At 40.0% G+C, this 17,170-nt stretch overlaps 1 protein-coding gene across 1 annotated transcript in view; it reads right to left on the reverse strand.

Moving 5' to 3' along the window:
• The window catches only part of mta3 (metastasis associated 1 family, member 3), a 300,725-nt gene that overhangs the window by 38,939 nt on the left and 244,616 nt on the right, over positions 1–17,170 (reverse strand). The gene's annotated exons all lie outside the window — the stretch shown is intronic.

Below are 17,170 nucleotides of genomic sequence, written 5' to 3' on the forward strand. Positions count from 1 at the left end.
CTGTATAATTTACTAATCTTTGAAATGGTCAAATCTGAATTTCTGATACATGATTCTAAAAGGCAAGGTTGCCCAACTATAGTGCAAAATCAGCATTATAGACAACCAAGTGTTACACAGCAAATATGCTAAGCACGTAGAATCCATATGCGGGTATAATTCTGCGACTAGATTGATGCGTACACATTGCACTTGACTAAAATCAATAACATCTTTAATTTCAAACAGTCCATGCTGGAGCCAATAATTCTCTCGAGTAAGGCAGTGCCTGAGGTAGCAGCCTTGCACATGCTCTTACTCAACATTAGCTTCGATCAAATGCATACATAAAACAGATGGTGAAATTAATTCAAATGTAACAGCTGTCAGCAACCTGGATTTACATGCACTGCAATTTGAAAAAGAAAGTTTCAAAATATTGTTTGGCTTTGAATACAGGCATGTGTAAGATGTATTGGAAATTGCATTTATGATTTTTCAAAACTCGTTCAAAATTAGACCGCTTTATTTTTGAAGGATATACCTAACACATTCTATGCTGAAATTGAGAGTTTAATGGACAGAATTCCTGTAATTTCAAGTCCCTTAATGGCATGTAGTGTTTTTGAAAATTACTTGGAACCAGATAGTCACAATTTAATGTCCCAGTTTGACACTGATGTGGGTGGAGCAATAGTGGTGGTATCTGCTGCAGCAAGAGAAATAAGGACTGGCATTCTCTCGGGATTCCATCTCCCACAATATAAAATGTCACTTTTCTGAAAAAGCCATCACCATAATGAACTATTTATATCCAAAACACTAATTGTTTTTGTCTTTTCAAATATGTGCCGTGTAATCAAGCATTTGCTGATATTATTGATTTTACAAATTGAAAGTTTTTACAATAATATCCACAATATTGGATTTGTAAATCTTAGCCCGAAGACTGCAGTTGACATGATGATGGAACTGTCAGCATTTTTCAGTGAAACAGACAGGAATCTCTGGGATCTGCGTGCATGTAGATAAACTTAGAAATCCAGACGTTACTGTCACTCATTATCTACTCCACAGCAAGATGCACAATTGAAATCAGATAGCAATTTTTAGAAATCCCTAAACTAATGAGAACTTCCCCTTTAACATTGTGATATTGCTGTGAACAACTGGAAAATGTTTTTGCTTTCTTAATGAGATATAACAGGATTTTTAATGAAGTTTTAAGTCATAATTATTCTGGAGTAACCTCTCTGACACTAGAATGCTTTTTTTGACTCTAATATCAAGTAGTCCCATTATGATAAAAATCCAAATTTCTTAAATGTGATAGGAGACTTTTTGAAATTTATGATAGTTCTGATTGTAATGTGCGCCAATCTTTATGCCAATCTTTAATTTCCTCAGTAGAATGTAGAAAGTGTGAAGGATGAAGGTACATTTTATTTCTGCTGTCTCTAAAGTTTCTCTATGGTGGTTTACTCTCCTTAATAAATAAATGTTGCTGAATGTTTAGAGGTCCCCTCAATTTTCTGTAAGATTCATATTAATGTTAGAAAGGTGAATTCCACAATACAAAGATTGCTTTTGTGGGCAGCTTTCTTTGAGGTCATTCTATTACAAAATTTAAGTGATTATGTTGTTAGCTTTAAAGATGACGATTACATAAAACCGCAAAGCAGTTGCTTAGATAAATAAATTTAAGGAATATTATGTAGTTTTATCGCCTGAAGGCTCTGGCCTAGGTATTTGTGTGAGTGGCCATGCACAGGAACTCATCTCTGCTCATTTATGATAAGAACCATCGTACCTGGCATTCCCTTACTAATGGCATTGTGGGTCTACCTACAGCACATGGATGGCTACGGTTCAGGAAGACAGCTCACCACTATCTTCAAGTACAACTAGGCATGAGCAATAAATGCTGGCCCAGCCTATGATGCCCATGTCCCATGAAGAATTTTTAAAAACCTGATGTTGGATGACAGAGCTCATTGGCAATGAGCTGTGAAAAGTGACAGGCAGCTTTTAAGAGAAATGCAACTGAAGCTTGCCCATAGGCAAGTGAAGAATACGGGATAATTGGAAAGCTTTCCAGATCCACATTCATGTCAACATGTGTTAAACATTTACTTTGGTGGCAGCTCCTACCTTGACTCTCCTAATGCTCTCTAGTAAAGCCTCAGAATCCAATAGATTCTTTGAATCAACCTTCAGAATTCATATTAAAATAGCTCAAAAAAATCTGTCACACAACTAAAACATGTTAAGAAGAAATTTCCATTATGTACTTGAGAAAAATGCAGTGTTGTGGAGATAATCGGGGAATTAAACTCCTTGGATAGCTCTTTTCATTAAATAAAGTCGTGCAGGCATAATGGGCTGAATGACATTTGTCTGTACTGTAACAATTCTCTGACAGTTTTCAGCCAGAATAGGTGTAATGAACCAAATGGCCTCCTTCTGTGCTGTTGGACTGTATAATGGGCCCTTCTGAAGAAGGATTGAACTCAAAACATTAACCGTTTCTCTCTCCACAGGTGCTGCCAGACCTGCTGAGTTTCTTCACAACTTACCGTTTTTATTTCAGATCTCCAGCTTCCACCATATTTTGGTTCTATTTAATTGCATGGTCTATAAATTGAGCCATACAGTGCTCACTTTTCAAGCACTAATGGCCTATTGTAGCCCCCAGATGGAAAGCAGGAGTACGATACGCACATGTTGGGAAGGGACAAACAAGAGACATCTTTTTAAGCTGGGCCTGAAGCCTGTGACAGATGTGATAGCACCTTCTTGTGACCATTTGTATATATTTGTATATCTACCAGAATAGGAGAAAGTGAGGACTGCAGATGCTGGAGAGTCAGAGTCGAGAGTGTGGTGCTGGAAAAGCACAGCAGGTCAGGCAACATCCGAGAAGCAGGAGATTCGATCTTTCAGGCATAATAAACTGGATAAGCTGTGTTGATTCTCCTGTGCTATATATTGTTTTAATCTGTCCCTGCAATAGTAACTCATTCAGCAATTAGATGGAATTCTGGATGCAAAGTAGTTAGAATATTTTTCACTCTATTGTTGTTCTGGATGTTCCAGATAATCTAGCTGTCAATCAGACAACTGGAGAGAGGAAAAGGCTTAAAATCCTGACCAAAGTAGGCTCAGAAGTAAATGAAACCCTCAAGAATATGCTTGCTTCTGCTAAACCAATGGACCAACCTGTTCCAGTGCCCTAAACTCTAATGGGGAGAAGGGAGTAAGAGCTGGCTGGAGACAGAGAACACTGTTCTACAAGTTGGAGGGAGTAATTGGGCTACTCTCATGGTGGTAGTTCCAAAACAATTGGTGGTTGAGATGATGTAGGGAATATGAAGTAAATGAAAATCAGGTACCAATATGTAATGCACCAACTATTTGGCAAACATTGACAATCTATTCACTGTTCATGCGAGGAGGCCAGATTGTTTCAAAATAGATCCGACAAATGTCAATCTGCAACTTGAATTAATGAATGAGTCAAAGTTGTATTTGACTGTTAGTACCCACATGTTTCTAGTTCCGTTTCAAAAGCTGCCATTTGGTGCTTCATCAGGCACTGGAATCTTTCAAAGGGTAATGGCCAAAACACATTGAAGTCCTTGCATAAGTTCTGAAAATTTGAGTTCAGAAAGGAGTCAACCACAAAAGGGAAAAAAAAGTCAGTGATTAAGTTACATCTGTAAATAAATGAAAACAAAAGGGTATGTAAGTTCAAATTTTGAACTTTTTGTAGGTGGGAGGAGTGTGCTAGCATACAAAACTAAGGTCCCAAACTCTGCCTGAGGTTCACGCTTCAGTGTTAATTTGCATTGAGTTAATTTGCATCATATACTCAGAGAAACCAACCCTATGGAACAGCCCAACAGAGAAAATAAATACCTTGCCTGAATATAGAGTTCTAAGGAACTGCTCCAAACCCTAATGTTGTGCTGATCTCCAATCCTTCCCCATTCATCCCCCTCCTGCATTGCCCTCCACTCAACTCCTCACATTCCCAGCCATATGTATCAAGCTGTTGTGGCACCAGCATCATCCTCACTTCTCATCATTGTGAAAAATTACTCTCAGCCAGTCTGACAGACTTTGTGCCATCACAATATCAATTAGTCTGAGACCAAATATCTTGAAAGTCTTTGAATTGCTCCTCACTATTCTGGCATGCCTTTAATTGCCAGTGGGAGCTCCAGAATTCCTGGTCAATTAATCTAGTGGAACATCACCAAAGTATGCGGGTAATGTGTCTTTTAATCAAACAATCTACAGGAAACTTGGAGGTAAATGCTATTAGTTCATTATTTTGACTAATCTATAAATACAGAAGCAATATCTGGGCACAATATTGACAGCAATGTGAAAGATATTGAAAAAAAATGACGTGAATACATTAATCAACTAAACATTTTGAATGGTAAAAATGATTGAAAACATAGTTGGAACTGCTGATGGTGTTCATTTAAAGAACACTGTGGCTGTATAAAGTAAGCGGTTTAAATTTAAAGAAAGGCACTTAAATCTGGAATATTGCTTAATTTTATGAGCATCCCCTTGCAGGACAATATCTTACATGCTGAGAGCTCACTTTCAGAACATCAATATAGTTTTAGTTCTGCTGCTCTGTACACAGTTCATTTAGGTGAAAATAAGCTTGAAAAACAAAACTACAAGTGGGCAAAATCGCTCTACCTAGGCCTCCCAATCACCACACACAGGCTGTGTCAAATAACTTTTGAAATGATTCTGGAGAAAGAAGAAGTCTGTCAGAGAAGGAGAAATATAGTCTGAGATTGTTATGTATTGTAAAGGATTTGTGCTGCCAATAATGGCAGATGGGCAAAGGGGGAACAAACACTGTTGGGGAGAGCAACCAGTTCCGATCAAACAAAAGCAGTGGATGTGGATGGATAAGTATGCAGCAGTTTTGTTGATGACTCAGAATCACAAGCCGCAATTCACTTGAATGTAATGGGACACTTAAGTCCATTTTATAGAAGAAACAGACTGTCAGAAGTCAAAAAGGTGGCACAAACACAGCACATCAAATAGGTTTTAAAGAGACTTTTAAGAATGAATTGGGAAACAACAAGTTGCAGAGGTTTCAGAATGGAATTCCAAAGAAAAGAAATTAATAATTAAAAAGTTAACATTTTCTTCATTCTCCAAGTCATTCCTTGGCAACCAGTTCAAAAACAAAACCTTGAAGGTGTAATTTAATATATGTCAAAATAAATATTTATGATGCCCTACCTTTCACACCAGGACTCTAACAAATTACAATAGGCTTGCTCTCAAACATGGTACATCAGTTACAAATGGACTACATTACTTAACAATGAGAGGTATAGGTCCAAAGTGGACTGAAAAGAAAGAATGGCATCTGAAATTCACTATTAATATGCAAAATCACCCATCAATTTACATCAAGACACATAAACTCCACAAATTACAAGTCACCATAGTTACTGTCCAATTGGTGCCACTCCACCATTAGCTTTGAGAAATCACAATTTCAGCATTAACTTCCACTGATTTTCAGAGGACAAGAGAGGATAAAAGGGACTGCTGTATTCATTACATTGGACTGGTGTTCCAATGATTCGTGTAATGCCCATACACCACCATCTTCCCTCAGTATGTCTGTCTGACTGGTAGGAAGGATCCAGCAGTGCTGGCAGTGCAGTGGTAGACAGATAGTCAAGATGGAGTTTCCTTCAGAGCATTCGACATTGACTCCTCACCCTCTGAAGTCTCATGGCATCAGGTTAAACATGGAGCGAGGAAATTTCCTGCTAATTATCATGTCCTACTCACCACCTCTACAACTGATTAATCAACACTCGCTCATGTTGATCAGCATTTGGAGAAAGCATTGAGGCTGGCAAAAGCACAGGATATACTCTGGGGTCTTCAATGTCCACCACTAAGTGTGGTTTGGCAGCACTACCACTGACCAAGCTGGTTGACTCCTAAAGAACGTTACTGCTGGACTGAGTCTGTGGCAAGTGTTGAAGGAATGAGTAAGAGAGAGAAAAAAAAAGACCTCTTCTTTGCTAATCTGCATGCTGCAGAGGCACCTGTCCATAACATTATCAGTAAGATTGACCACCACATAGTACTTGTGGAAGTCTCTCCTTCACATTAGAATATCCTACATCATGTTGTGTGGCATTACCACAGTGCTAAATGGGATAGACCTTAAACAGATCTACTAACTCAATACTGGACATCCATGAGCCACCATGGGCCATTAGCAGTGACAGAATTGAATTCCAGCACAATCTGCAAACGCATGGCTCAGCATATGCCCCACTCTTCGATTATCATTCAGCTAGGAGATCAATCCTGGGTCAATGGAGAGTGCAGGAGGGCATGCCAGGAGCAGCACCATGCATTATCTAAAAATAAGGTGTCTAAACAGTCTACTTGCAAGCTAAAGTGGTAAACAGATTCCAACAAAGGATTCCACAACCAACATTTCAGATTTAAGCTCTGCAACTCTTCCCATCTGTTGTCAATGGCAGTGGACAGTGAAACAATTCACTGGCTCAACAAATATCCTTCACCCATAATAACAGGGAGTCCAGCACATCAGTGCAAAAGAAAACGCTGAAGCATTTGCAACAATCTTCAGCAGAAGTACCAATTACATGATCCATCTCAGTCTCTCCATATGTCCCTGAATGACAGAGGTTGGTCTTCAGCCAATTTGATTCATTCAATGTAATATTAAAAAATGGCTGTAGGCACTGGATACTGCAAAAACTCTGCAAACTGACAACATTCCAGCAATAGTACTGAACACATGTGCTCTAGAACTTACTGCTCCCCCTTTTAAAAGTACCTTGAAATCCATTTCAGAACGATGCCCTTTAATTACTAGCTTGGAGAAACACCCAAGTTAGCAGATGATACAAAATTGGGATAGGGTGGTCAAAGAATAGAGAAGAGGCCAACCAAAATATGAAGAGAATAGATGCATTGGGAAAACAATGAGTGGCATGTGGTACTTAATATGCAACAAAACAAACTGTGTGGAATGAACTTCCAGTGAAATGGTAGATGCGGGTAGAGTTACCATGTTTAAAAGACATTTGGACAGGTACACAAATAAGAAATATGTGAGGAACATGGGCTAAGGACAGGCAGGTGGGACTGGTTTAGTTTGATATTATTATTGGCATGGACTGGTTGGACCGGAGGGTCTGTTTCCGTGCTGTATGATAAAACTTGAGAAGTAATTAACAGTGGAATATAAACAGAACTGCTGCAAGCATTGTAACAGAAACAGCCCAGTTGAATTGGTGGACCCTAGCTGAATCACCAGCTCAGTGCTTATGCTACCAGGTTATGACCTTTTCAAACTGTATTTGAAATGAAGGCTATGCCATTATGGTACTTCACATGGATTCATTAAGAAATAAAATGTAACAAGGCATAGGTACAAAGATGGGTTAACTTTATTTTTGAAGTCTTGTACAAAGCATTTACTGATAAAAACAATAACAGCAGAGTACTTGTATTAATTTCTTCCTTACAGAAGAAGCAACTTTTTCTTAACAAAAAAAAATTAGGTCCTTATTCACAACTGCCAAAGCAGGGCCTGCAGACAAAAACAACTTAATTTCCAGCTCAAGGAAATGGAGTGCCGAACAGAAACCTGACACATCACACATATCTGCAAATCTGGTTTTATCCAAAACACCTGTGCTTACATTGTTCTGCATGGTATAACTGAAAAAAAGTTCAAAGCATAAATTGTGAGCATTTCTTAACTATCAAAGCAGAACCTGCCTTTATATCACAAAATTATTAAATAATTAGAAATAACAAAGATATCTGCAATGGGTTTAAACAAATATGGAATAACATTTGATTTCTTCTCCTGCAATATCTTGATTTGAAGGTGCTGGTGTTGGACTGGGGTGTACAAAGTTAAAAATCTCACAACGCCAGGTTATAGCCCAACAGGTTGATTTGGAAGCACTAGCTTTCGGAGCACTGCTCCTTCATCATCCAACCACCTGATGAAGGAGCAGCGCTCCGAAAGCTAGTGCTTCCAAATCAACCTGTTGGGCTATAAACTGATGTTGTGAGATTTTTAACTTTGCAGTAGTATAAGCTTTTAACTAGAGGTGTGAGAATAGAATGATTGTGAGGGTTTATCTTTCTTTGGTTAGATTCTTTCAATTTTTTCCCCCACAATAACAATATTTATTGAGAATCCTCACCATACAGTTTCTTAAATCTTGTGTTTGCATAAGTGTCATTATTCAGGATGCTTCTGAGATAAAGAAGCATTCACTTTCATAAAACGTCCATCTTAAATGCACAGCCTGCAGAATTTCCCTTAGGCACAATTGAGATATTATACACAATGTTATATCAACTTGACTGAAGTGAAATTGCATTCAAAGTTTCAGTGCAAACTAAGCATCGTAAAGCCATTTATAAAATAACTCCAGCAGTGTAATTGAAATGTAACTGGAAAAAAATCCAATGATGCCTTATGATGCTTGGGTGTGGGAGTATAAGGACAAACATTGCCTTCAGAGTGAAGCTGTAGACTACAAAGTAAGCAGCATTTACCCCTCTATCCTACAAGCCTTTAAGTCCCAAATTACTCTGTTTTAGAGTCTAAATTTTCTTTAATCTTTTCTTTCCACAGAAAATGGTACAGATACCAGGTCTGCCAACAACAGGGCCTCCAACTGTGCTCTCCATCCGAGGTCGAGGCAATTTACCAATGTTACAGGTTCTGGGCAGTGCTACTATCTCATTGTCATTCCCCCTATTGTGGAAATTTGTACTCCTTCAAGGAGACCATTCTAACCTTCTGGCTTTCATTTCAATGGTCAGATCACTAACTGTTGTTATCTTACATGACTTGAGGTGAGGCATTTCAGAAGACAGAGTTGCCAGAGGGAATGGATGAATGGGATAGTGAGGTGGGGCAGCTGTAGAAAGCGATGTGTGAGGAGAAGAAATCCCTCTCTTCAACAGGCAGCTTATCCTGATAAAGCCTGCATTTGAGGACTGTCACAAATCCAGGGCTCCACATCAAAACTCCTTCCTGAGAGTACAGCATCACCTCACTCTCATGAAACCCTCAAGCATCCAACTTTCATTAACCTGCCAACAGTGCAAACTGTGCCGAGTGTGCAACTCAGCAGTGGATTAGCTTCTCAACATTTGTCTTCAGTAATGGAGATGGGTAAAACTTGGAGGAGGTAAGGAATGCATTTATTGTCAGACACTGGCATACAAAGGCCAGAGGATTGGGTGGATCAGTGGCTACACAATTACAAGGAGTCAGCTGATGGAGCATCAAAAGGAATGGAGGACCCTGGATTCCATTCTGAGAATCTAGGTAACCTTGTCAGTTCGGTCTCAGTGTTTGTGTCATGACCAGTCATAGCAAGATTGCACAGGCAATGCTACAGCTCCAGGAGGCCACCCGACACCTGACAGCTTCATTTGCAGCTGGATACAATCATAACTCTCATCTCTTTTCAGGGTCAAGGTTTATCTCTTCCAGTTTTGGGAGATAAATTGGAGGGCGGTATGGATTTTAGCATCTTTGTGATGCCTTTGAAGGATCAGATAACTATCTGTCTCACTGTCAGCCAGTCTGTAGGGTCTAAGTGCCTAACACTTCCATCTCCCATGCCAACACTGCTCTAGACAGTAGGCCAACAGTGGCAGACATGCTACTTGCTGAGCGTAGCAGTCCACATGAGACTGCACAGGATCTCAATCCTGGGTTACAGATCCCAGAATCCTTGTTCTAGGAGCAGATGGCTGTATCAGTTGAAGTATTAGCTCATTAGACCAACATCCATCCACACTCCAACCAACTACATCAAAGTTCAGCTTTTTTGCTGTCAACCCTTTGTCAAAACTCAATTCAGATTAAGAGTTGGTACTGATGTTTTAAGTCTAGATTAGAGTGGTGCTGGAAAAGCACAGCATGTCAGGCAGCATCCAAGGAGCAGGAAAATCGTGTTTCTGGCAAAAGCCCTTCATCAGGAATGAGGCAGGGATCCTCCGAGGTGGAGAGATAAATGGGAGGGGGGTGGGGCTGGGGAGAAGGTAGCTAAGAGTACAATAGGTGTATGGAGATGGGGAGAAGGTGATAGGTCAGAGAGGATGATGGAGTGGATAGGTGGGAAGATTGGCAGATAGGACAGGTCATGAGGATGGTGCTGAGCTGGCAGGTTGGAAATGGGGGCAGGGGAAATGAGGAAACTGGTGAAGTCCACATTGATGCCCTGGGGTTGAAGTGTTCCGAGGGAGAAGATGAGGTGCTCTTCCTCCAGGCGTCTGGTGGTGAGGAGTTGGCGGTGGAGGAGGCCCAGGACCTGCATGTCCTCGGCAGAGTGGGAGGGGGAGTTTAAATGTTCAGCCACGGAGCAATGGGGTTGATTGGTGCAGGTGTCCCGAGATGTTCCCTAAAGCACTCTGTGAGAAGGTGTCCAGTCTCCCCAATGTAAAGGAGACCGCATCGGGAGCAACGGATACAATAAATGATATTGGTGGATGTGCAGGTGAAACTTTGATGGACATGGAAGGCTTCTTTGGGGCCTTGGATGGAGATGAGGGGAGGAGGTGTGGGTGCAAGTTTTGTAATTCCTGCGGTGGCAGGGGAAGGTGCCAGGAGGGGAGGGTGGGTTGTTGGGGAGCATGGACTTGACCAGGTAGTCACGAAGGGGACAGTCTGCGGAAGGCGTAAAGGGGTGGGGAGGGAAATATATCCCTGGTGGTGGGGTCCATTTGTAGGTGGCGGAAATGTTGGCGGATGATCTGGTTTATGCAGAGGTTGGTAGGGTGGAAGGTGAGGACCAGGGAGTTCTGAAATCTGCCAATTTTAAAATCCCAACCACTTTAAATATTCCCTTCAAAATGCTGTGAATCAGAGTATCTGAAGCTTGTCAGCATTCCATTAAATGTGCTTAACAATGTTCATGTACCTTTTGGCCAGCTCAAGTTATTGAGCAAACATTGTACTTAACTGCATCCTCACACTCCTCCTCTATTATGGCAGGCATACACAATGCTTTGCTATGAATCAAATGTTTTGCTCTGATTCTGTAATACAAGAATGTGAAGATAACTTTCAAATACTGACCCTTCTTCTGCCCAGCACCAAATACAGTTAAAGAACCAATTTTACTGAAAATATATTTTGTGTACTAACAAACATAGCCCTGCAATGCTATTAGTAGTGAAATCATTCAACTACAGTAGCATTTTCAAATGATTAGAAAATAAAACTACTGTGAAATTTTGCCACATAGGGCATAATATTAATGCCTGTGGGCCAGGCACCATCTAGAAGTGGGAATTGCTCATGTGAAATTTGGAAGCAAAGTGAGTTTAAGATCTCAACTTGTTTTTGCCAGTTACCTAATTAGATTTCTCCTTCCTGGTTTTCTAACTCCAAGTTGCACAGTTAGAATGCACAATCACATAATGTGACATTAGGTAAAGACAAAAAACTTGAAGATACAGCAAGTTTTGAAAAGTGGTGGTGAGAGACAGGTTATGAAAAAGTCATGATCAGTATGACCAGGAGCCATACTTAATTATGTTTCTCCTGATTAACTGTTGGTTGGAGCTAGTAGTTAGGAGATAATTGTCCCCAGGAACAGGAAGAAGGAACTGGCTGCTTTATCAAGACAGAGTAAATGGAAGTGTCTGAGGAGATGAAAAGTGAGACACTGTGTCCAAATCATGGATGAAGTACAGGAAGTGGGTTATTGATTTAATCAAATCAGATAAAGTAAATTTCGGCATTACTTGTACTCCATGGTGCATAACTCACCAGTATCCACCAAGTATGCCTTGCTAAGTAACATACTCTTACATCCATCTACATACCACTCATCATTCACTTTGTAAGCACCTGTTCAGCTTCCCATTTATCTATCTAGAGCTGCCAGTGATGTATTCTGTCTGTACAATGACTGCACTGCAATCATTATTTGAATATGTGACCTTCATTCAAAGAGAGTATAAAACAGGAAGGAGAGGATCAGAGGTTGTTTGTCACAGCATATGCAGCTGACTGAAGTACCTCAGCATCCTTGTTTTGCAGATGTCAGGTGCTAGAAATATTACCTTTGACTCACATGGTGACTTTACTCCAACAGTAGCTAAATTATGAGGAGCCTGAGTGATTTCCAAGCTTTTGCAGAACAACAAAAGTCTGATGGCAATTTTTCATGGATCTTCATCCGTTCTAATGGTGCACCATCACGGTGTAAATGTTGTTGCTTCAGTGTGTCATGAACTGGTGATTCTCAATTCATAAGTGAGCATGAGCAGAGACTGTTGACAGGAACATCTGTCGAAGATCCAAGTTCGACAAAGCTGGAGTCTGAATTCTGGGGTCATTACTGATAAGTAGAAAGACAAAAATGTAACAGTAACTTGGCAATAAACATAGGGGCATAGAGTACAAGAGCACGGAAGTTATGGTACACTTATAAAAGATACTAGTTAGACCTCAGCTGGAATACTGTTTACAGTGCTGGGTACCCTATCATAGGAAGGATATGAATACAATGGAAAGAGTGCATCAGGGGTTGATGTGAATGGATCCAGAGATGAGAAAGGTAAAAGGAAATTTGATAGAAGTTTTCCAATCATGTGTGGTCTGGACAATGAATGGGGAAAAACTTGTCTCCGCTCTCTCAGACTGGGAACTAAAAGACAGTTGTAAATTTTTGCAAGAGAAGCAAAAGTAAGGTGAGAAAAAAACATTACAAACAGTGAGTAGTTAATGTCTGGAACATACTTCACAGAATGGTGGTGCAGGCAGATTCAGTTGAGGCATTTGAGAGGGCATTTTGTTATTTAACTAGTCATCCAATATGCAGGGTTGTAGCAAAATGCAGGTGATTGCCACCAAGTTAAAATGCTCAAAGAGCTGGTGCAGACTTACGGGCTGAATGGCCTCCTTCTGCAACTTATCTGCAATTCTGTGAATGGCAATAAGAACATGACAGCATTGCTAAAGTAGGTTATTGTCAGAATGTCTGGCACAGAGTAAGTGATTCTTTCTGGAACATCAAGTAAAGTTCACAAATGACCATGAAAGACATCAGCTAAAATGGCCATGAGACACATGTGCCACCCTTAAAACAATCATAGATATCTTACTTTTGCTCTTGCAACACAGCACAGAACGTCACAGAGTACTCTTTAACTGAGTGGTAAAAGTGATGTAATCCTAACCCAGGATAGGGATGATGGTATAAAGGACACAGAAGTGGGAACTCAATTCCAAGCTCTTCCACTCCTCACCTGCTGTCCCCACATCTGCCAGGAGGCCAAGCTATCGCAGCATAGGTATAGGTGGTACAGTCATTAGTTCCAAGACCAGACAGCATAAACCAAAGGCATCTCAGCTGTCAGACAGGGATCTGAGCAATCTGCTTCTACCTCTGCAGAAGCCACAAATTGATGCCAAGTTGTAGTGACAGTAATTGTAAGAGAAAACTTTAGTAATAAGCTTCCTTTTCTACAACAGCACATAAAACTGAAAGATTGGCATCATCTTCACAGCGTGTATTCTCTGTGCCAAACTGTCCTTTCAGTTGTTTCATGATCAATGGCAATACATCACAGGATCTATCTATGCAATGGAAGTATACTTGGTTGACAGATTGTATCATTCAAAGGGTAGAAGCTACATTTATCAAAGTGAGCAGAAGAACGTAATTGTTTTCCCTCATGTACGTCAAACGTTGAACTTTCAACTCATAAAGGCAACCCACACATTAATGTATATAAGTGGAGTGGTAAAGGATCGACCATCTTCATAGCTCTAGTTTCTATCCCTTGTTCATTGACTCTCATTGTAACACTTAGATACCTCACTGGTGGGACTACTCACAGGACAAGCTTGAAAGGGCAAATAAAATTAATCAATAGAATGAAAGTGATTGGGTTGATTTATTGTCCTGGATTGACATATTTGTTCAATCGCTGGCAACCTGTACCAAGACAGACCAGAGATGCAAATCTGGTTGCCTGCTTATATTGGTTATTGCTGGTACAGGGGATGTTGATGCAGGTCAGCACCCTGTTACATAACTCATTCACTGCCACCCATATTCAACTACATGCAGCTATAATGAACCAGAGACAAAGGAACTGAAGACAGTGAAATTTTCACAGTAACTGACCATTTCTAGCCAGCACTACTCTTCAGTTACATCAAGGAAGCCAAGTCTGTGTCTGTAGGTCCTCTCAAGTGACTTGAGTGGTTTCTCTAGAACTGATTACTTTCCTTTCTTTGTGTTCCAAGGCCATGATTTGTGCTGATGACATCACAGAACAAGCATGCTTTTTTGGATATGGTTGTCTTCCTTGTCCATTTGAAACCATCCAAAGGTTAGCCCTCTACCTGATGTCCATTTGGAAACCACCTACTTCTACAATCACAAGAACAGTCTTCAAAACAATCCCCACGGGGAATTTGGTAACTGTAAACATAATCACTTCATAAAATGTTTACGCTCTCAGTACTCATGCTATCTAGAAGAGGCAATGCAACAACTAACCGAAGGCCCTCAGCCAGCACCTTACAAACTGGAGGCCCTCTACAACCTAGAATGAGAAGGGCAGTTAAAATATGGGGACATCACTCCCTGTAAGCCACATATCATGCTGACTTGGAACTGTATCACTGCTCCTTCACTGTTGCAGGGTGGTCAAAATACTGGAATTCCCTCAATAACAACCTTGCGAATGTACTCATCCACCACGGACTACAAGGTAGCAGCTCATCAACACCTTTTCCAGGGCAATTAGGGATTGGCAATAAATACTGGCCTCACCAATGATACCCACAACTCATGAACTAATGAAAAAAAGGCAGTCAAAACTTTACCCCCACCCCCACCACTATGAAACGTTGCTCAGGCTTAACCCTATCCTACTTAGAAAATTTCCCTAACATCAGAAACCTGTGCTGGAAGCTAAATGTGGAAATGATGGGTGAAGTGGTATTTGAGAACTTCACTAAGAAAATGCACCTATCTACAAATCGAGAACTTACTTACCCAGGGCCAGCCTAATATGAAATCACCATCAAAATAAATGGAATCCATAGGAATTGTTTTCCTAACAGTCACATTCACAGACTAGGTAGAGAGATGGTGACTGCATGTAGGACTGTTCAAGATGCTTGTTCAAGATCATTGACTTTGATGTTAAAAAAAAATTCATCAAATTTTAAGCTTAGACATTCAACCAAATTACTGCTGTGTTTCCTTTTTACAGACATGATGCTAAGACAAAAACCAATGGATCACTTTCTTACCCTAAAGAAAGCTTTTTAGGATGGATTAAAGCTACAGAAAACTTCCTAATTTGACTGGCATGACCATGTTTCATCTGTTTTAAAAAATGTTCCTCTTCTCATACCGATGGAAGTTCATGAAATGTGATCATTTCAAAGAGGGCATTTTAAATTTCACTTGGCCATGCTCTATTCATATAAATGAGGAGAGGTGCGGTGTATGAAAGAGATCCCAGAGGTGGTTATCTGTAAACCTGTTCAGTATGTCAACTAGGGGTTCTTTGCAGCTGTTTGAAGTTGTGCAGTAAACTTTTGAAAATTGTAAAGAGTCAACTAAATAAGGTAATTGAGCACGGTACCAGAAACTATAATGATGCATTGATGAGAGGATGGAAGGACTTTACCGGTCTTTTCCCAAACTCACTTGATTCAGATTGGAAAAAAATATATAAAAACAAAAACAAAACCCAAAAGTCTTGTTTCAGGCAGGTGGGACAAGTTTAGTTTGAGATTATGATCAGCAACTGGTTAGACTAAAGCATCTGTTTGCATGCTGTATGACTAAGTTTTACCTCATTTGTATTGTAAATGAAAATGGTGGTGTAGCTTTCTCCCACCAAATAAATTAAACATGCAAATAGGCACTAGTTAAGCATCATACAATTTAGGTCACCAATGAAGCACAGTCACATTGCTATGTGTTTGACACAGGATACATAAAAAAAAATAGTAAAAAATCTGGATTACTTTACAAATAAGGAAAATGAATGTACAGAGCCTAAAAATAGATTATCAAATTCTGTGAAAACATTCCTCATTCAACAAACTGAAGCTCCTTCTGTAGCCTCACATGTTAATGTAAGGTGCTACAGATAAACATTTCACCATTTGTGAATTTTGCCTATTGATTTTTGACATAGGCATGCTAACATAAGCATTGTCATGACTACAGCTCTAGCTGTATGCTCAGTAGTCTCTCATGTTTATGAATCGGCCAGGTACCAGTCATTAGCTGACAGTTTTCCAACATTTTGTCTAATTAGATGAATTGCCACTTATGCTATGAAGCAAAAATTGGTGTACTTCCTTGCCTCTGTGTACTGATCACCCAAATACCCAGCAGGGTGAGAGCAACTGAAAGTCTTGCTAGTGTAACAATGGACTGGATTTTATATTTCTTAGGTTGTTGTAGGAAATGGAATGCAATACCACCACCATCTCAACTTGTTCAATCAAATGTCGCTTGGACAATTTATAGCTCTCTGTCCAGAAGACAGCCAATCCAATTAAAGGTCAAAATGGAAGCTCTATGTCCAAGTGTGACTCTAGGCCAGGATTTCATGTGGCAGAAGGGATACTGCAATAGCAGGGGAGCAAGTCAGTCAAAGCTTATTCTTCTGCATTTGTGCTGCCTGGTTATTGATGCTGTAAATTTTGCAAAACATTTTCATGTTCAATGCCCAAAAAATGCAGCAGACAATGAAAAACTGCCTTACATAATTTCAGATACTGGAATGATATTGTTGTCTTCCATCCTTTAGTAATCAGTCTATTTTACGCATGGAAGGATGCTGGATAATCCATTCAATCTGAGCCTGTAAAACGGGGGTTTTCCCTTCCTGACACTAAACATATTTGGAAGTACCCTGTACACACAACTGCTAAACTTAATTTATTTTATCTCATAACTTGCAACAAATGATGTTGTACGAACTGTTTCTATGTTCAGTCTTCGAGCACTGAATGAATTTTTCTGTTGGACTTCGCAGACAATATTTAAAGTTTAAATCTATGCTCCCAATATTTGTATGAAGCCTAAAAGTGCTGACATTATGAGGTTCTGGTTAA

Source organism: Chiloscyllium plagiosum, unplaced genomic scaffold (assembly GCF_037043375.1).
Source record: "Chiloscyllium plagiosum isolate Xiang-an unplaced genomic scaffold, Cpla_swu_hap1 HiC_scaffold_10, whole genome shotgun sequence".
Lineage (NCBI taxonomy): Eukaryota > Metazoa > Chordata > Chondrichthyes > Orectolobiformes > Hemiscylliidae > Chiloscyllium > Chiloscyllium plagiosum.